At 37.8% G+C, this 23018-nt stretch overlaps 1 protein-coding gene across 4 annotated transcripts in view; it reads right to left on the bottom strand.

Annotated features, from left to right (window-relative positions):
- Window positions 1-23018, bottom strand: part of ARHGAP15 (Rho GTPase activating protein 15) — a 497535-nt gene that overhangs the window by 42787 nt on the left and 431730 nt on the right. The window lies entirely within an intron of this gene.

Here is a 23018-nt window from a genome sequence, read left to right as displayed (position 1 = left end):
TTAAACTGGACGTAGCTGTTTACAACACATCACTTTGTTTTAGAACAGGAAGTCCAAGGTTTATCTCTAATAACTCACATTTTCTAGGAAGGGATGTATGTCTCTAACCTGACATGCATTCATTATTTTGTAAGGTACTGGAGTCTGACCTATGACCCTCCTCAGACCTGCTGCATTATTCATGACTGACTTACTTTGTGTAGTTTTACTACAGTACCCATTTCCCTTTACCAGCAGCTTCAGTTACTTGTGCATGTTTAACGTTAAACTGGCATTTATGGCTCACATTAATACTTAATTTTATTTCAAGCCATGATTGCTTCTTTTTGTCCTGTTGAACCTTAGTATCTTGTGTTACTGGGGGAAAAAGTGCTATATGATTCTGCATAAAATAGTGAACTATTGAGCTGTCCCCAACACTAAGATTTTTTTAAGAGTGTTTCCTTCCTAGTTTTTTATATTGCTCTTCTCACTTTTTTTGGGGGGGGAGAGGGGATAAACTTTATGCTGTGTTCAAAATGTCACATGCTATTGCCACAGCAAATTCTGTAACCCGAGAGTATGTCTAACAATTCACAGTTGATTCAACTGCTAGGTTTTGTTTTTGTTTTTTTGTTTAATCAGAACTGAGTGGGTTAGGTGGATTTTTGAGTGCTAATGAAATTGTGAGACTTATGGTGCTGGCTACTGCCAGCCATAGTGTGGGCAGACGCTCTGCAAGCTTCCCCACTGTGTTGCTGTGCAAGCATCCCTGCTGTTATGTTTGCTATAGTTTTAATGTCTGTGAAAAATTCCTGATGAAACTAAATTATGTTGTGCTCTCTTGTTTATGTAAATAAAACACCCGATTTAGCCAGTTTGTCCTGCCCTTGCCCATTTTAGAAGTGCTCCCATAGTAAAGTGCTTAACTTAACCTCATATCCTATCAAGTGCCTCTGTGTTATCAGAATATGAGAATTTACTTTAGACAGAATACATGTTAGCTTGATTTTTCAGCTGGACTGGGTGCCCACCACACCAATTGCAATTAATAGATTTCAGTATGCAAAATAAAGACCATTGTAGTTAAAAATACAAAGTCAGATTTTTTAAAAATCAGTTTCTTCATATCAATGTCCTTTTTAATATCATTTGAAAAAAAAGGTTTTTTCATTTTATGTAACATTAAAGTCCCAATCTTAAGCATCTGCCATAGAGAGTGCAAATCTTATTACATATATACTTTGTGAAATACTACCATCTTTAAAAAAATCCATAAGAAGTGTGCAAACTAACTAATGTTTGCTGTAAGGAGAATAAATTCAGATCACAAATTGATTACTTTTTATTCATGCTTTGGTAATAGATGTTGCAAAAAATGAACATTATAAGAAACCTTTTTATATATCCAATTGATGAATTCACCAAATGTGATACAGAGTGGAATTTTCAATGAATATTCATACAACTCTTGCAATCCATTAGCAAGACTTAAGACAATGAGTTTGCAACTCAATCCCATTTAACAAAAATATATGTGGAATTAATGGGAAAACAGCACTTACAAAACTTAAACTTTAATGTATCAAACTCCAGGTGCCAGCGTTTGAGGGAAATAACCAAAAATAGTCATTTTTTACATATTTGATGGGACTGATTATGCAATGTGCAACTCTAAATGGCTTATAGCACATTGTAGCATGGTTCCATCCCATTGGCTACAGTAGGGTGCAGGCAGATGGATGACAGTGACAAGGAGAGAAGTGCTTTTGCTTAGCCGTGCGTTAAGATGCCATCCAGAAGCTCTGTGCACTGCAGACACTTCATTAGGATGCCAGGATAATGGTAAACTACCACTCAGAGTGACACCCCATTTCCTGCTTACTGAGCTCTCCAACCTCGGCAGATGTCAACAATCTCACAGTGCTACAGACCAGACCTAACTTTCCAGTCACTTTGACTCCAATTTTTTTCCCTTAACAGTGCCATACATTACATGCAATATGTAACAGCAAATACTAAACGGAAGACAAAATTTGCTGCCCTAATTATAACAAAGAAGCATCTGACTTAGGTACTGCATGCCTAGAGAATGTACAATCAGCTGGGCATTATAAAAGAGGGATGCTTATTGTTAGTTTTAAGGGTTAATTAGACTTAGGACTTTAATAAGTAATCATGAAATTCTGATCCCAGTAGAGATGATTGTGATTCATGATAAACTTCAATTTAAATATGGAAAAAAATGTGGAGCTCTTTTCTGAGAGATTTTATATTCAGTTTCAGTCTTGTGCATAGCTGTACAGAAAGACAGACCTGAGCAACTGGATGGTGTGATATTTTCTCTGCAAATTCACAACTCAGTGCCATCACATACCTTCCTAACAGCAATTATAGCTATCAGAGACTCAGTGCTACAATACGTAACCTATCTTTCATTCCAGAGAAGCAAAAATTACTAGTTATCATTCTTAAATGATCTCCAAAATTATATATCTATATCTATATCTATATCTATATCTATATATATATATAGAGAGAGAGAGAGAGAAAAGGCCCCAAAATCTTCACATATTTTTTCCCGATCCAAACTTTATTTTTCAATCCTCTGTATGTCCGTAAACAGACTCTCTCATGAAAGAATTATTTATGTCATTGAAACCAGAAATACCTATTTATTTTACATATTTCTTTGTGGGCTAATCTGATGTTTTAGCAGGAGAGAGCTAGACCTCTATCCAGCATTTAATTCTCTTCGAAAAGGAAAAGTGTATGACAAGGAAGCACAGTCAGCCACAGGGAGTTTATATTTGTTCAGAAGGGCGCCATCCTTCCCCAAGCCTGTGTTAAGGAATTACTTTGGCATTCCAGTCTTTCCAGAGTTGTATGGGGTAGTATAAATGTGGATAATGGAAGAAGGTAAAAAAAGAAGAAAATACAGCAAGAATTCTGAGGATTACATTTGGGATGAGATGAGATAGGCTTTTTTGTCTGTTCTTGCTTGTACAGTAAAATGCTTACCAGGAATCTTTACAAAACAGCAGGAAACAAGGAGCCAAATCTTGACTTCTTTCCTGAGACAGTAGCTATCATTACCAGAGCAAAACATTGAAGCCATCAGAAATGAAGAATCTGGACTTTGTGAAATCAACAGGATATTACTACTGCTTTCTGTGAGAACAGAACAGGGCCCTCAGGAAGGACTTTAGGATAGGATCCATACATGATAAAAGCAAATACTTTGTATCTGATTAAAATGTAAAGTTGTGATTATTTTAAAAATATGTGTAAATGCATTGAAATTATTTTTAACTACTCATTACCATAACATTTTGCTCCACTATAATCTTTAGTATGAGGTAACCTAATTCTGCTAATACTGGCCATATTTGGGAGCTAGAAGTTTCAAGATTTTTAAGAAGAAAAAATAGTGTGCTCATTTTATTTTTTTTCTTTTCTAAATTATATATATATATAATATATATAATATATATATTTTTTAAACTCTAACAACAGCAGTAAACAGTATCTCCCCAAGGGAGACTTAGATTTGAAGACTGTTCATTATATCATTTGAATAAGACTAGACCTGGCCTTTTGACTTTGAACCACTACCAAATTTCAGGCTGTGAGGAAATTGTTCTACATTTCCTGACAAATTGAGTTAAGCAGACATTAAGTGGGCTTTAAGAAAACAAATGGCCATCTTTATCACAGGTGGACACTGATGGCTTAATGGGGCCTGGGCTGATTGTATCACTTCTAATGGCTTGACGGGAAGCATTAGGGTTTTTGCATAAAGAACTGGCATTGCGAACCCTGCTAACACAGACCTGTCAAGCGTTCTGTATCCCTTTGTGCATGGAAGCAGATGTTTGTATGTATACTATGAACTGGCATTAGAGCAAGCGACAGATGCCTGTATGAATGCCAGGTTTGTGAATTTTTACAGCAGGAGCATGTTCTGAGGAAGTGCAGCCCTGCCCTCTATCATAGGTAATTCCCACTGGAATGTACTAAATCCCAGCTATGTTTTCATTATTTGATTTTCCTAGCAACTGGATGAATATATCTGTCCTGAAAATGCAAGATGAGAACACTACCAAATTCTTACAGCTTTGCAATATTAGGTCTGTTCTGAAGTTATTTTCTGTCATTTTCATTGCACCCTATAATCTAAACCAATGTTCCTCAGAAAGGAAAAAATTATAGCTATCTAATTAAAACTTGTGTTTATGTTAACCATTCTCCCTCCTCTCCCTACTATCTCCCTCTGCAGTCCCTCACCAAAATACCCCAGAAACACTGAATGAGATTCACAGTACTTCATTTCCTTCCATATACAGACCTTACACTGTAGTTGTCTGTCAACAATACAAACAGGTAGCTTGCAGTCCATTAAACAAACACAGTGCCCCCCTCACTTTTATTTGACATTTTATTTGGCTATGACAAATGAGCAGCAGTTGGATTATAACATAATTTGTCTTGTCTTTATTACCAGCACAAAGGACACCATTCATTAATTATTCTGCCGTTGCAGCTTAACACTAACTGGAAAGGTCCCTCTTCGGACAGATGGCGGGGACGATGTTATTTATATCAATCAGCCAAAATCCTCAACAAGGATTACTGTTCCTGAGACTAAATGATTTATTTCTTTTTACCTCACCCTCCCTCAACCCCTTCTGCTTTCAGAGATTTCTCTATAAAAACAAAATTTGATGGGAATCTTAAAGCAAAGCCATATTTAACCTGTTAGCTTGCAAAACAACATGCATGTTACATCAGTTTAACTACACAACATTAGTTGCATATTTTGAACTGTTTTAGCTTTTATTTGATCTTCGACTCCACAGAAAAAAAGGTCTTGGAGCAGCAAGTTCAGCAAAAGTTTGCCTTTTCTGTAATACCACCCTGCTGTTGTCCCCAGAGACCACCAGGATCAGGAAATAGTGCCAGCTGTCAGGATTTCTGTCTCTGATAAGATGAGATGACCCACCTTATTACAGAAAGACCAGCAGTAGACCTTTTGCAAGATGAACTAGGATGTTTAGTAAAACTCCAGGCTAAACTGAGGGTCAAATCATACATGAGGCAGATGCTCATCTATTCCTAGTGGATACAAGTCTTTATTCAGTATCAAGAGATGGAGGGATTGTACTTTACTTGCTCTGTCTTGTTAATGATTCTGCCCAGTACATAATCAAACAGTAGTAATTTCTACAGGCTGAGTCCATATGTAAAAATCTTCTAAATGTCTCTTACAGGATTTCTGAAATGGTGCCCTTTCTTAAAGACATTCTCTTTAGAAAAGAAATCCATATAGATTGTTATATCACATGAGGATTAAGACATTTAAAGTTTTATCCAAGTTGCACAGTCTGTTATAATAAAGACTAAAACACAGAAACTTTTATTGTGTGCAGAAATTATTGGTATAACCTTGCTATCCTGATTAGTTTGCAAATATTAAAAGTCCCATCAAGACAAATATCAGCAACATGCAAATACCCTTGCAGGTTGTGATTAAGATTTTAAATGTATCCTTTTGCTTTTAGTTAATGAAAAACAAAGTCTTGGAGGATCTAAGTTGTAATTTATTAAACATGAAAGGCTCCTTGATGAAATATAGAAATGAGATATATTTTGCATTTCAAAGATTTAAGCTGACAACTTACTTGCATGCAAATAAGAGCAAGATTTGTAAAAATATTTGAAAAGAAATTATTCCTGAATGTACTTATTACAATAATGTGGCATGTAGATAAGAGAAACACACAGCATTAAAAGACATTCATTTCTCCAAAGTCTTAAAATTAGCTTCTTTCTGCCATTGTGTATTAATGTTCTTCTTCAGGAATGCAGCATATTAAAGAACTGAACAGAATTAGTAATAAATTTGTTAATTACAAATTTAAGCAACACAACTGTGTTGTTTTCCCAATATGTTTTTTTCAAAAGCAGAATTGCTAATGCATTTTAATCATTTATGTATAAACATTTGAGGATAAAATATTCTGAAGTTTATCAATTTCAAGAGCTGTTTATTTGCTGGCAAAATAGGGCATGTTATACAACATATATCTTATCATTTTTGCTCATCAAATCCCCATTTGCTGAATGCAAATTTCTCTGGTCTAAGTGCTCTTGCACCTCAATTTAAATGAATAATAGGATAGACTCTATTAAAATCGGTTTAGGGTTGCCATGGGTGACATATCAGTAGGGTTAAAATGAGAAAAAAGGTCACAGAAGCAGTCCTTACAACCTGTTTTTTATCACAATGAAGCATATGTAAGTATCCATGTAGGTTTAAACAACAACATATGGAAATTGGAGACAATCCTTAGTTTATAGATCTTTTCACATTTTTTTTAGCCAACATGTCCAAAATGAATGCAAAATCACAAGACCATCAATAACTCTGGGAATGTGTGCAGTTGCATTGAAAATTAGAGAGTAAGCCCCAGTGTAGTAATACAGTAGTCTGACAGATTGTAGATTTGTAAAAATAACAGACAACTCGGAAGAAGACGGTCTTTTTATTGTGGCAAATCCTTCATTTCAAGGAACCAGCAAGGTACTCTGAACATATTAACAAAGAAACCAGAAACTATACCAAAACACCTCATTTACGAAGAATTTTGAATCCTCAGCTAACCTGATTTATGGGATTATACATGCAGTTATTTCATAGGTACTGAAAATATTTTCACTCCACAGTGAACATTTCCTTGATCTATCTTTTGTGTGTATGTGCTGTAGTCTTATCCCATTTAAAGTGACCAAAGAACATGAGTATTTTGATAACTTGAGGAACACAATAACATCTCAACTTTTCTGATTTTTTACATCTCTTTTAAAGTCAAAAATCTATTTATTAAAGTATTACACTTATTGCTCACTTTTTATATTATTTATGGTTCTCATCTGGATTTCACAGAACCAGATTTTTGTTACAAGTGTTATATTTCCTCTCTTTTTAACCCATATTAAAAAGAAAAATCTCCTTATTTGCTAAGGTTAGATGGTAGTATAATTTTCATAGGAACAGTGGAATATTTTGAAGTGAGTAACATTTACTAAGTCATTAGTTTTATGCAAACTAGGAAGGAAGATGAAAAGAAAAAAATATCAATTATTTATAGATTGTTAAAATGTATCTTAGTGCAGTGCTACTGTATAGAAATGACAATTAGCCAAACTTACCTTCTTTAATTAATAATGCATATATTATGCTCTTTGGGCGCCTAATCACCAGTTCTACAAATTTGTTTGACACTGCTGAAGATGCCTATCACATGGTTTAAAGAAAAAAAAAAGGAAAAAGAACAATGCTCTGCCATTCATGGCCAACTTTAAAAAGCTTTCAGCTATTCCAGAAGTGATGATGAAGTGCTTTCAGTGTACAAAATGGTGATCTATAAATTGCTTGGCTATGTGAATGAAGCATAAGATTACAATCCAAACAAAGACCAAATTCAAAATGTAAACTTGATACAATCTATTGGATTGAGAAACACCTTTCTAGATACAAATTTGACTCTCAAGAAGATATGACAGGAGAACTTCCCATTACCTGCAGATCTCTGAGCATAAATGGGCAAACAGGCCAGGTTACACAGCCTGGTTTTTTTGCTCCACAAATGTGAGTGTGATAAATCTGGCTATGGGAGGGATATGTATTCTAATCATATCTATAATGCTGCTTCATCAAACCAAAGCTTCTCAACTTCATATTATGCAGAAGTAAAAAACAATAACAGAATCAGTAATGCTAATTCCGTGTTCTTTCACTGTAGTCCCTTGGCAATGAACACAAGTTAACCACAGACTTCACTGGGTAGTCACAGGTACCAAAATGTGGAAAGAACATGAAGTGTTTGCAATAGGGAAATGTCATGCATGGCTTCCTCATCCATGATGATATCTAGTAGGCTTCTCTATGAGGTGTTAATTCATAAGGAGATGATTTAAATAATGTTTACTACATATTTGATCATCTTCACGTTGAAAAAATAATAATCTGATGTTAAGAAATATGGCTACTACCATCAGTATTCTGTAGTTCTGAATGACACCATAATTTTGTAGGGTTCTTGGAAAACATATTTTCTAGTGAGCGTCCTCCTGATTTTTCATGTTTGGTATATGCGTGACTGGCTACACCAATAGGCAAGTCCATCCATTTCCCTAATGGCTTTTTCTTTGCAGCAACTTTTACACACCAGTTATTCATTCTCAGAGGTTTCTATGTTTGACTTAGTTTAAAATAGATTAGGATGGTAGGATGAGGAAGAGGGCTACACTTAGGAAAAAAATGCCACTTTGTAGTCAAATCACCTGTTGTATGGAGATTCGACCTAGATCTTAATATGGCATGCAGCTGCCATCAGCCCCTGACTGTAACAGGAATTAATCCAGAGACAGATTATCTGAAGGTCAGATAAGTCTTTATTTCTACTGAAGTTCTTGGCTTGGACTCACGGACCACGTGGGGGATTTTCAGCCTTAATTTTCTCCTGAAGTTCCTTCTTCCTCATTCACTTTCCTCATAACACATATTTTTATTTCAGGTGTTTTAACTAATAATTTATAGCCATGTAAAGGAGGAGTAGCTAATAGAAGTTTCTCTTTAAGAGATTGATAGATGCCTCACAAAGAGGTGTATTTCTGTCTTACTAACTGTTAATACATAGAGGGAAAAGAGAAATATTTTACTATCACAGAGAATAACACAGAATAATTTTTCCTATGGTTTTGTTTGTTATAAGAATACTCTTTGCATTAATTTGTAGAGAGTCTTGAATGTATAAATATTAAGGCATTGCCAAATATTCCAAGTATCCCTCCATGGCAAATTGTCTTTAAATACTGGCAGGTTTTTTTTCTTTTTAACATTTACTTGTGGACCAGAAACACTTTCAGTCTATTGCCCCTGGCCTTCTGTGAGAATGTTAGTTAGTAATGCTCATAAAAACTCAATTCATCAATGTGAACATAATTTGCTATGAACAGAAAGCTCACAAAAGGGTGAATTTGTCAGATAGACAGGTGGCCTGAGATCTCTCCCTGATACTGAATGATATGAATAATAGATTCTGGTAAATGTATGCCAAGACTTGAGCTGTAAACACAGCTGCCTCCATTCCCTTCCAGAATAACAGCTTCGAGAACGAAAGCCCAGGAACCACAGTTCCACCTGAGGACTAAGCTTGTGTACACACGCACATACACAAATGCATATGCACTCTCACGAAGAAAACAAGTGTAATAAAAAAGGACACAGCTAGTAGTTTCCACTCTCATTGTCAAACCCCAGTCATGCATGGATTTTAAAATATGTGAAGATTACAACATTTAAAAAATGCTGTAATCTTCAGAGTATTTAATCCCCCCCCCCCCCCCCATTGAATCAAAGGGAAAACATCAGATGGTTTCAATATGAGCAGGATCTGGCCCAAAGCTAATAAACTTTGTGATTTCAGTGCTTATCATATAAAAATAAACATCTTGTCTCTTTCTACAATAGTATTACATATAAACATTGGTTAGATAAAATCATCTGAATACTGCATAACTCTTTGTCTTCTACATTTTTAAGGCTCATGCCTACTGTAACTTTTCCAATTTTATCTGAATTTTTAATCATTAATTACAGCACAAAGAGCATTTTAGGAAGAGATTGCATGTGCAAAAGTGCCCTTTGTACTTTCCTGCTGTTCTGATCATGGGGCTGCTATCCAGGTGTATGTTCGGGCAGCCAATGGCCCCAAAGGATCACTACAGCATCCATTGTAGCAGTAGTTGGTAGAAGGCAGAGGACAGGAGACAGGAGTTGTTATGCTGGTTGTACATTACTGAAGGATTCCCGCACTCAAGGAGGAACCTTTTACACCTATTTACAGCTACACCTATTTACAGATGCTACCAATTATATGGCTCAAAGTGGCTGTGATGCAGCTGAGAATCTGGGTTTTATCATTTATTTTCCAAATATGTACCAGGCATGGCACATACATTTAAGAGAAGGATAGTAATATTGTGGCTGGTTACAGTTTTTGTTTTGATTTATCAAGCACTTTTATTTTCACAATTCTAGTTGTGCCCAGGGATTATCAGAGTTGTTCTTCTGCCGAACATGCTCAATGTTTCATATATATTTTGACCCATATAGGTCTGAATTAGAGCCTCATTTTGGCTTCTCATCACCAAATGGGCTCCCATGTTGATTCTTCACTGGAAATAATATAGCCCAGCAAATGAACTGGGGAGTGCATTATCTAAAGCTGATGTATGCTTGTTCTGATATTTGTTATCTAGGGAGGACGTTCACTGTAATGAGTTGGCTAAGGTGCGGGACATGTTTTTTGCTCGGCACTCAGAACTGAAACATGCTAACACTCCCAAAATGTGATAGAATATGAGATATTGATGGCAAAAGGGAAGTTTTTTGAACAAATGAGAATCGCTGTCAGAATAATGAAAGAGAAATGAGCTATGATTTAATCTGTTTTCTAGCAATGTCACAGAAGAGCTATGAGTCAAGCTATGTGCAAAATTCAGAATCATTACCCATACAATGCCATTCATACACTTTATGACTTTGAGCAAGTAGAGGGGACATGAAACATGCCAAAAAACTGTATGCAGATACTTTACTATTAATTTCACATTTATACAAGTTCACACACCTAAGTAATTCCACTTTCAGTTGACTGTAATTTAAGCTCACTAGTATATGATTTCCAGCACTGCCTGTTTCCGATTGTAGCATGTGCACTTGGCTTACTCCTTCTATTTCTGGTGAAACTCCAACCATTTCTGAATATCCATTGTAACTGTGGAATATATACAGAAACGGTGTTTTGATTTTTTTGGAGAACAGAGGAAGCCAGTCAGATCAATGGCTTATACCAACATATCATACATATTACACTTGGATAGAGCAAAAATCACAGGTCTAATAGAAAAAAATCTCAAACTGTTTTAGTGCCTTGAACAATGTGTTCACTGCTGTCCCAATTACATTGAACCATTACATATATTCTGCATCCAATGTATGAGAACAGGGCATGTGGAAGGGAGAGATGGTTATATAGGATGCAGCTGCTTCTGTCACCTCCATAGGTAAGTGTGAGGAGTTATGAAGGTTGGAGAAAGGTATGCCTGCAGTAGAGAGGAAGAGGTACGGAAACAGCTTTTTTCTATGTTTCCATCTCAGGTTAAATATAATAGGCAGCTTATAGCTGCTGTGAACAGTGATACTTTCTCCATTATTGCAGAAGTGGTTCAGGACAGGCAGCTGGAAATGGGGCTCAATCCTATGGAGCACAACATGGAGCAGAGCTCAGCTGCCATTGCTGCCAGTAATGATATGAGGAAGGAAGAGCCACAGAAAAAGGCTTCATTGAACTTATGTACTTTCGGCAGCATGTAAGAAATTACTAGTCTCCTTTAGTGGCTGAAAAAACAGTATAATGGCAGAAGCTAAGGACCTATGGATCTTTCTTCCCATCACTGAATACAGATCTGAGAGTAGCATAAGTCCATGAACTAAGCTAGCAGCAGGGCCCACCTGTGAGGCAAAGAAGTAAATAATCGAGAGGATAGTCCAGCTATCCTGATCACCAAGGGTATGTCTACATTAACCCCCTAGTTCGAACTAGGGTGGCTAATATAGGCATTCAAACTTGCAAATGAAGCCCGGGATTTAAATATCCCGGGCTTCATTTGCATGTTCCCAGGTGGGTGCCATTTTTAAATCCACTTAGTTTGAACTGAATGCCTGCAGCTACATGTGGCAGTCAGAAGTTAATCTGAACTAAATCCTTAGTTCGGATTAACTGTTACACCTCATTGCAGGAGGAGTAGATAATCAGTGAATGCTTTAATCTGAATATAGGTGTGATGTTGGCAGAGCAGTTGCTGAGCTCCAACTGAACACTGACAAATGAGTAGCTAGAAAACAGTCTGGCTCATTATTGTGTTAGCATTGTTAAAACAGATGTTAGGTTTATAAGAATGTGTTTAGACTTTATGAAATGCTTGTAAATTGCTGCACGTGTTATTCTCACTTAACATCTATACTCCATGTCATAAGGTTATATTGCGTGTTTGCATTGTACACCTCAATAACAGTGTAACTCACCAAATAGGAAAGAAACATTAATAGAAGGAGTTAAGTCCTACCCACTCAAAGTCCCACTGCAACCAAATGAGTCATTTTTACACAGCCATGGACAGTGTTGATTGCTCCATCCATACGCATGAAGTGGAGATGTGTATGAAGACTCTAGAGAAGGGGAATAAAAATCCCTAAATAGAAGAAACTGGATCTCTGTGTTGTTTGGACTTTGAGAAGGCAAGTTTTCTAAGCATAAGCACGAGATCCCCAGCTACTTCGCCTGAGTTACCCCAACAGAATATATAGAACTTGCATTTTACAGCAGCTTCAATTACTTTTTGGAACCTAAGACATGTATGTTTATGTGCTTTAATCTTATAAATAAATCTTTAGTTAATTTATATAAGATTGGCATAAGATCTCTGGGGCAGTTGACCTGGGGTAAGTGACTGGGCCTTTGAGACTGGGATGAACCTGAATATTGTTGTGGTTTTTAGTGAAAAGGACCATCTATCAGAAAGGCAAGTTTGCCTACATGGCAAGACAGACTGAGGTACCAAAAGGTACTATCTGTGACTTCATGCAAATGCTGTTATACTACTTGAGGGGTTCACATTTGATACTGTATCTAAGCATAAAACTTAAAACCACTTTGGGGTTTATGTCTTGTTTCTTAACAGTCTGCCCTAAGGATGGTACTAACACTCTTGAGCTACTCTAGACAGATTGGTAACAGGTTTATCTACTGGGCCAGAATAGTGTAGTGAGGGTTGCAACTTGCACTTGACACTTCTGCGATGGCATGGTAAATTACTGTGAACCCAGATTATGAACTAAGTGGTATAGAAATCTTGGTTGTTCTTCAGTGTGTGGCACTGGGGTTAATGCAGATGGAAAACCAAATAGCATTTCATGTAGCTCATATAATACTTTCTCAACACTGTGCTAGTGCAGGTTCTCCCCATTGGTTGCCTCCACACATATATATCAATCTTTTGTCCATATTCCATTAATTCTTCCACTCTTCAGTGCATTAATTGTTCCTCCACCCCATCCCATTAATTCTTTCTCTTCCACTGATTTAATCTGAAATCTATTAGTCTCCCCTTCATCTCCCACACCATTAATTCCCTCAACAAATTCCTCTCTTTCCCATTTCTGTGTCTCAGTTCTCCTCTTTCTCCGGTCTCTAAATTCCCCTACCTTGTCCTTGTCAAGTCATCATCTTTTCCAAGTCACCCATTGTACACTTAAATTCCTTTCTTCCCAATCTCAGGGTGTGTCTAGACTACAGGGTTTTTTCCAGCAAAATGGCTGTATTTCCGGAAAAAACTTCAATTACGTCCACACTGCTATTGCGTTCTTTCGAAAGAAAATAGAAAGAACTGAGGGGGCTTTCCAACTTTGGTAAACAACATTCTACGAGGAAGAATGCCTTTTCCAAAAGAGCTCTTTTGGAAAAAGGCATGTGTGGACGCGGAAGAGGGAGTTTTTTTGAAAGAAGAGGAAAGAGGAAAAAGCTCAGGTGCCATAGTGGCCATTCCATCCATAGTAATCACAGCTTAAATGTGAGATAGCATCCACTCAATGTGGATGCTAACTTTTGAAAAAGCAGATCACTTTTTCAATGTGTTTTGGCAATGTGGATGCTCTCTTTTGGAAGAAGTTTTTTTGGACGATCTCTTCCGGAAAAGCTTTTTTTGAAAGAAGCCTGCAGTCTAGACATACCTCAGGGTCAGTTCTCTTCTCCCTTTTTAAGTACTTCACCTCCTGGTTCTCCCACACACCTCAAATAGTGTAATTTTCTTTGAGTGGTAGCTACAGTAGCTCTCAATACTGCTGTTGTGACTCTCTCTTTTTGGAGATAGCTTTTCAGTGCTGCCTGCCCTGAACTCCATCACCACTTGCTGGGTCTCTCACTGGAGGAGCAGATAGGAACCAAGGATAAGAAAAAAATCTGACTACCAGGGTCTGAGAAAGGAGGGAGTTTCAGCCACAGGTTCTGTTTACTCTGGCAACTGGCCAACTAAACTAGAAACTCAGATTGTGGGGTGAGGATGTTTGGGCATCAAAGAACAGACTGAAAAAAACAGTGTTGGTTCACAGGTGTCTTATGTGAAGCCATGGTAAATTACCCTTGGCTGCAGTGACGTGCAATGAACAGTAGTGCCTAATGTTCAAACACTTGTCCACCTTGTATGAAATGGAATGTACTAGTTCACTCACAATCCATCAGCAATTTAAGATTTGCATACAGATTGCTTGACCTACCACCTTTCTCCAAACGCTACTCTTGAACCATAGGGCTATGTCTGTACTACCAGGTTATTTCAAAATAAATTATTTAGAAATAATAACTCCCAAAATAACTGTTTTGAAATAAGTTTATTCTGCTTCACGAGCAGGAGTAATTTTTTCAAAATAACAAACATTCAAAATAAACAAAAAAAAAATATTTCAAAATAACAGGTGTGTTAGTGTGGATGCTCACCTTGGGTATGTCTACACTACCCTCCTAGTTCGAACTAGCGGGGTAATGTAGGCATACTGCACTTGCAAATGAAGCCCGGGATTTGAATTTCCTGGGCTTCATTTGCATAAGCGGGGAGCTGCCATTTTTAAAACCCCTCTGGTTTGAACCCCGTGCAGCGCGGCTACACGGGGCACGAACTAGGTAGTTCGAACTAGGCTTCCTAGTTTGAACTACCATTACTCCTCGTGAAATGAGGAGTAACGGTAGTTCGAACTAGGAAGCCTAGTTCGAACTACCTAGTTTGTGTCCCGTATAGCCGCGCTGCACGGGGTTCGAACCAGCGGGGTTTTAAAAATGGCGGCTCCCCACTTATGCAAATGAAGCCCGGGAAATTCAAATCCCGGGCTTCATTTGCAAGTGCGGTATGCCTACATTACCCTCCTAGTTCGAACTAGGAGGGTAGTGTAGACATACTCATAGTTATTTCAAAATAAGGGGAATTATTTCAAAATAACTCCCCACTGTAGACATGTCCTAGGGCTCCGCCAGTTCAAAAGTACTAACAGATACCGAAGGTTGCCCATGTGAGGGAGACCCATTAGCTACTTACAGCTGACTTAGTGGCTCCTATGCCACACACTCTTCCTGCAAGACAGTGCAAAAGGGCATAACCAGTGTATCCCAGTGACTTCAGTAATGCACAGCTGCTCCATTAGCTCCTTGAGGCTGTCAGCAGTTGGCACAAGTTAGGTCATCATTTTACACCTTCAGATCACCCAGTGGAGAGTGGCCACAAAATCAGAGTATTGCAAACAAAGGTGGTTAGAAGCCATCTGTTCAACTGCCTGTAGCACTTGTTCTGAGCCCTGCTGAGTAAGACCCCATGTTCAGGCCCATAATCTCCCAACAGAGATGTTCCATAACACATAGGATACAATTTGAACTAACAATGTGTAAATAAAAGGCAAGATAAACAAAGCTAAAAAGCTGCCATTTTTCTGAGGAAGAAACCAGGAAATTAAAAATCAAAATGCTATCATTTACATGGTGTATTGATTGACCATCCACTCCAATATAAAAAAGTCTGGTGTAAACACTCCAGAAATGAACATATACCTAAACTTGTAGACATATGTTGTTTTACAAAATAACTTCTAGCATAATGGTACCCCAATTCTGATGCAGTCTTTTAGGCTTCACCCTACTAACCACAAGAACAACAATAATATTTATAATTTGGCATGTTGCAACCTTTGAGTGTATGATAAGTCATTCACGTGTTTTATGCTCTTACTACAGTCTCTCTATATATGGGGATGGGAAGCCATAATCCATTAAGGTTCAGTATGTGTTACCATTACCTGGGCAGGCAGTATAATGATGTAAAATACGTTTAGAAAAGCGGACTGTTTTATGCATGACTTTGCCACTGACTTACTGTATCAAATCAGGCAAATCACAACTTTCTCTGTGCTCCACTTTACACTCTGTGAAATGTATAGAATAATTCTTACCTACCTATCTCCTCATAGTGATTTTGTCAACCTTAGTTAATTAGCTCATAATTAGTTATGATTTTTAATTATATTGAGATCCTTGAATGAGAGCAGAGCTGGGTGAACAAAAGCACAAATAAATAATAAAAAGATCCATGGATGGTCTTGTAAATCAAAGCTGCTGACTTACTTTGCTGCTATTTGTGTATGTATTCATGAAAAACATGAGAGTAGGGGACTGGACTTGATGACTGCACAAGGTCCCTTCCAGTTCTGATATTTTATGATTCTATAAAACAGTCAGGTGAGCATTTTTAGTCATAAGAATATTCTCAAAGACAATATCATTGTGCATATCAGCACGGATAAATATATCTCATATTATTCATACCAGGTGTTTTCTCCAGACCATTTTGAAAACCCTTTTTATTATTTGCACAATGATTAGTCAACTAGTTATAAAATGTTCATTAATTATTTGCCAAAAGTAGTTTCTAAGGACTGGTATCTATAGAATTTCTGTACTGCTTTGAATGTATCAGTTTAGAACCTGGTGCAATCCCCTAGTGTGAAAATAATTATACAAGATCCTTATATCTGGACCTTATAAAAGTTATTATGTCGGTGTCCACATAGTGAGGTTGCACACATAGTAACTACATCTTTTTCTAACCCAATATAGTTAAACCAACACAAAAACTGTGTGTAGATCAGTCCTTAAACACAAGTTCTCTAATCAGGCAACATGAACAATGCCATGTTACTTTTAAGTGACTAAATTATACAGTGCAAACAACAGAGGGAAAAAATGATATCCACTGCATCAGGACAACTCACAGCCTGCACCGTTTCCATAGGAAGTGTTTGCAGAAAATTAAAATAATTAATAAAAAAAATAAAAATAATCACCTGTTTAACAATAATGCACAATTACAAAAAGGCTATGTCCAGTTCTAGGTTCAACACTGGTGAAGACAATTCACAATCAATAAAAAGTCTAAATTATTCTTACGAGATCATTCAACCTGCTGCAGCAACATATTAGTGTAAATTTAAAAACAGGCATCTACATGATACCTTATCCAACAACTTAAGAGAACGTACACTGTTTCTGCAGGATAGCAATCGCCACTCCCCCCCCCCCCCCCACTCCAGATGTCTCTTTTTCTTTCCAGAAGTTGTAGAGCATTGGACAAGCAATAACAGATGATGAACACATGCATAACTACAAATGGGCAAGCTGATTGTTTTCAAAATTGGTATAAACATTTGCTCTTGGATAGAGATTTAGCCCATAGCAAATCTTTACATTCTCGTTATAAACCTCTGACAAAAGAAGAGTTTATAATGGAAGTGCTGACAGTGTGAAAACGTGGTTACGGTCAGGAAAGTGAATGGATAAAAGTGGCATTTTTGTAGTTCCAGATGTACACTTCATCAATGATTTCCATGTCTGATTTTGCTAAGAATATAGTTCAGAGCAAGAGCTTTGGAACTGCTTCTACTGCCAGTTCCATCTAGGACCTGAAAATAAAACTACTATGTGCAACATCCCTTATAATAAAAATTGTAGAACAACAACTCTGGCAACATGGTTGAAAAAAGCACAACTTCTTCTTTAGAAATTATTATTATTTATATGATAGTCCCCAAAGGTCCTAATAAAGATCAGGGCCTCATTGTGATAGGTATTGTACAAACTCATTGGAAGACATGGTGGAAACTTAAACTTGAAATGAGAGGGAGTAAGAGATTGTTAGGGTAAAGGAAAGAGTGGGTAAAATGAGGTGAAAATTACATGGAAGCAGAGTTGAGAAATAGCACAAAGAATACAGCTTAGGAAACGAGGTTAGGTTGAAATAAGAGAAGAGTGAGCAGAGACGGGATTAACAATCAAATGAGAAAATGAAGGAAAGAATTCTAGCATCCAAGTTTCAAAGTCAAGTCAGAAGGCTATGATGGTTGCTTCTGGCTGCTGCTTCTGTTTTCTATGTGGGAAGTGTAAAGAGAGATCACTGGGCCTACGTTTCACTGGAGCTGGTGCGAGAACTTGGGCAGCAAGATGGCCTCCTGTACTCTCAGGTGAAGTTGTTGCTATCTGCTTTGATAAAGGAGCCCGTCAAGTCAAAGACTGCTATGGGGCAGGAGGGCGAGAGAAGCTTCTGGGGTTTGCACTGCACTTAAGTGTTTTCATGAAAAGGGAAAAGAAAAGAGAAGAAAGGAAAAAAAAATTAAAACAAAAAACAACCTTACAGTCAAAGGGACCAGGAAAAGCCCTTTCTGACATACAGTATATAAGGTGGCTTGACACTTTGTCAATATTAGCAATCGGGTCTATCCCAAAGAATGCTGAAAATTCCCCACCTTGAAATCCATATGAGAGCAAAGAGCAGCTGCAAAGAAATATTTCAAACACTCTGTAGTGATTTTTCGCGATTGGGGCTTTTTTGCAAAAAACAGTACTATGCTGTCTACACTGGCCCTTTTGCGCAAAAGTCTTTCAGAAAAAAAAAGCATAGTATTTTCGGAAAAGCACTGATGATTTTACATGAGATCGTCAGTGCTTTTCCAGAAATTCAAGCGGCCAGTGTAGACAGCTGGCAAGTTTTTCCGCAAAAGCAGATGATTTTGTGGAAAAACTTGCCAGTCTAGACACCGCCATATTGTCAATGTGATGCTGCTGCAAAAAAAGCAAATATGATTCTAGGTTGTATCAACAGGTGTGTTGTAAGCAAAACTCGTGAAGTCATTCTGCTGCTCTACTCTGCACTAATTAGGCCTCAGCTGGAGTACTGTGTCCAGTTCTGGGCTCCACATTTCAAGAAAGATGTGGAGAAATTGGAAAGGGTACAGAGAAGAGCGACAAGAATGATTAAAGGTCTAAAGAACATGACATATGAAGCCAGGCTTCATGAACTGGGCTTGTTTAGTTTGGAAAAAAGAAGATTAAGGGGGGACATGATAGCGGTGTTCAAATATCTAAAAGGGTGTCACAAGGAGGAAGGCGAAAATTTGTTCCTCTTGGTTTCTGAGGACAGGACAAGGAGTAATGGGCTTAAAGTGCAGCAAGGGAGGTTTAGATTGGACATTAAGAAAAAATTCCTAACTGTCACGGTGGTCAAATATTGGAATAAATTGCCAAGGGAGGTGGTGGAATCTCCCTCTCTGGAGATATTTAAGAACAGGTTAGATAGACATCTGTCAGGGATGGAGTAGACAGAGCTTGGTCCTGCTTTGAGGGTGGGGGGCTGGACTCGATGACCTCTCGAGGTCCCTTCCAGTCCTATGATTCTATGATTCTATGATTCTATATGTCAGGGGGGAAAAGGCCACTGAAAATGTAGGTTGTATTCATAAACATGCACTTAGATGAAGAGGAAATAGTCACTTAAGGATAGATTCATAAAAGGAACTTAGGTATGATGATGTTGAGTGTCACCATATCTAACTCCAGATGCCTAAAATATCACTCGGATTCAGTGAACCTGTGTTAGGTGAATAGGTTCCCTATATTACGAATGGGGAAAGATAGTCACCTCAGAGTGGGATTCACAAAAGACAGCTTGCTACATGGTTCTTTACCTAGGCCATTCGGAGATTCCAAACTGAGACGTGTGAGATAAGACCCACTCCTTTCTTAGATATAGATGCCTAAGTCCAGGTTGCAGAGATGCACCTCTCTCAGCTTGGGAGGAACACTTGCAAATTCTGTCATGTTCTTAGGTGCCTAAACAGTTTTAGCAAGAAGACATTCATGTGCATGGAGAAGGCCAGCCTCCCTTATAACTTGTAGGTGAGTAGCTAGGGTACTCATCTGGGATGTGAAAGACCCCAAGTTCAAGTCTCTCCCTTCACCCATTGAACTGGGCTCTGCCACCTCTCCATTGCTCTGGACACTGGGCTATGGGAAGTTCTGACTTGGCACTTCCTCAGTCTCCCCTACGGAAGCTGTACCCCACCTCTCTCACACATTTGATACTAGTCTGAGTCCTCCTTCTCCCTCTTGTGCGGAGATAGCCAAAAACCTTCTCCTCCACCTGCTGTGCAGAACTTGCCCAGGTCACTCACCTGAGGCACCTTCCTCCCCTGTTCAGAGATGACCCAAGCTCCATTGCTCAACCACTAAAGATCAGCTGGTAAGAGCAAAAGGGACAAATGTCCAGCTTGGCAAAAAAGTCTGGCTATCTCTGTCAGGACTTAAAAAGGTGACAGTCCCAGCAAAACAGGATGTATGGGCACCCTAGGCTGTGTCAAGAGACCTCCAGGAAGTCTGAGCCACTGTGAAGGCCCACTGGACCTTCCGCTTACCATAGGGTAGGGGGAATAGCTCCAAGTGCAGCCATGGCCTATGTCCCTTCCCTTGGGGTATACCGTACAGCGCTGGTGGAAGGTCCAAGGCTACCAACAGCAGCCCAGGTTCCCAGGGCAGCTTTTACCACAGCCCAGCTCTGGCTTCTGACTTGGCCAGATTATGGAGCCTCATGGGGAAGAGGAAGAATGCGGGAGGGACTACAGTTCTTGGAACAGTGCCCCCTCACTTCTATATAGGTTCCAGTGCTCCCACATGGACCTCCAAATTGGCCACGGGTCCATATGTTAATCTTCCCCTACACTACATATTCCCTTTCAGTGTGATAGTAAGCCATTGATAGCTATTCTCTGAGAATGGTCTTTCAACTAGTTATGTATCCTTCTGATGGTAATTTCATCTATACCGTATTTCCCTTCTTTGATTATTAGAATGTCACATGGGACCTTCTCAGAAGCCTTCCTAAAATCAAGAAATATCACATCTATTGCTTTTCAATATCAACTAGGCCAGTAACACTGTCAAAGAAAGAAATTTAGTTTGGTCTGGCATGATTTGTTTTTTACAAATCCATGCTGGCTATTCTTCATAATCCTTTAGTGCTTCTTTATAACCCTAATGTGCTTACAAGCTGATTGCCTAATAATTTGTACCAGTATCTTTCCAGATATCAAAGACAGGCTGGTTGCTTTACAATTCCCCAGGTCATCTTTGTTGCCCTTTTAAAAGATAGGTATTATGTTTGCCCTTCTTCAGTCTTCTGGGACCTCATCCATCCTTCAGGAATTCTCAAAGATAATTGCTAATGGTTCTGGGATTGCTTCAGTTAGTTCTTTGAGGGTACGTCTACATAGCAGTGTTATTTCGGAATAACTGATATTATCCTGAAATAACATAGTCCATGTCTACACTACAAGCATTATGTATTATCAAAATAATGCCGAGATGGAGGATTTCTTATTCTGACTCCTGTAATCCTAATTTTATGAGGAATAAGGGAAGTCGGAGAAAGAGTGCTCAAGTTGTATAGCTTATTTTGGCTTTAGCCCTGCTGTGTAGACATTCCCTAGTATCCTAGGATGAAATGCATGACATGGATACATCTAATTTAGCCACATTTTTTTTAATCAGCTCTTTCCTTATTGCTTGCATTCTTTCTCATTCTTATTAATATTAATGTTTTGAGTAACTGGCCATCATTAATGTTTTAAGTAAAGAGTGAAACAAAACAGGCATTAAGCACAGCTTTCTTGATAACATCTATTAATAGCTCTCTTTCCTTGTTAAATAGAGACCTACACTTTCCTTCATATCCCCATTGAAGTCAATGGGAGTTTTGCTATTGACTTAAACGGGGCCAGAATGTTACCCTAAGGAGTGAGAATTATTTAGCATAATAAAAGTGGTATTAGCTATGAAATAAACTGAAAAATTAACTTGAATATCAAGAAAAGCTTCCAAACAGTGAGATCTATTGAGCTGTGGGACAAGAAAATCTATACCCACCCATAATCTATGTACATACCCTGAGTATAAAGATTGTACTGGCCTATAGTATAAATAATATAGGATTATATCACTGAAATAATACAGACCAGTTGACTTGGACTCCTTTTGAACAGAAGAAAACTCTTAAGTTGCTACCTTGCAAATAAATCATTTGAACCTCGCTAATCAGAATATAACATGTAGTTAAAAATTATGCAAAGCTTAAAATATTTTAATTCATTTAAAATTCTGACTGCAAATTAGTAAAATACATCAGTAGCTTTACATACATGACTCAATAAGTAGAAAAACTGGTATCTATTTTGTCAATAGGGACACTTCATACAACTGGATACACAAGTAGAAAATCATAATGTTGGGCAAGGGATAATTAATTAATTCAAGCTTCAAGATAAGAGCACTAGGTCCCGCTGACCCTACATGTTAATCAGTTGATTGATTAATTTCTACAATCATAATAATTATAGGGTATAAATCTAAATACATTTAATGATAGTCTACACTTAGAATAAAAATGTTTTCAATATGCTTATCTTCCCCATTTCTTGAATCACAGGAATTTTTTGTTTATCATAAACCTCCAATTCTTTTAAAGGTATCTGTGTGATGAAGTGAGTTTACATTCTATTCTTTCCATTAGCATTTTTTTGTAGTTTCAGCTTACTGTCTAATGAAAAAAAAGTACATAGATGAAAATCAATTGGGTATGCACAATGCCTAGTACAGCTTCATCAAAAATCTCTCCCTTAAAAAGAAAACCAATGGCACAGACCAATATGGTAACTGTATAATTATATAGTGCCTTTTATCCCCAAACAGTTTAGAAACTTAATACTTCAGCTACCATTGAAAAGTAATAACCTCTGATGTGAAAGGCTACAATTTATTTGGTAGCATAGATGTAAAAGAAAAAATATACATCAAGTAAGCAGATAGAAAATGAAGAACCTTACCTTACTGAAACTGAAGGGGAGATTTTAAGGAGACAGAATGCAGATACTAGAGCTGAAATATTCTGAGGACAATGCTGTCAACACTCCCCTCTTTGCAAAATTTTTCTCCGTGCAATCTTTAATGACCACATCTCACCCAAAAGACAGAAACTTCAATCAGCAACACCCT

The sequence above is a fragment of the Pelodiscus sinensis genome, chromosome 7 (assembly GCF_052426305.1).
Source record: "Pelodiscus sinensis isolate ZL-2025 chromosome 7, ASM5242630v1, whole genome shotgun sequence".
Taxonomy (NCBI): Eukaryota; Metazoa; Chordata; order Testudines; family Trionychidae; genus Pelodiscus; species Pelodiscus sinensis.
The sequence above is the reverse complement of the archived record's forward strand: the minus strand, read 5'-3'. Positions and strand labels throughout refer to the sequence as shown.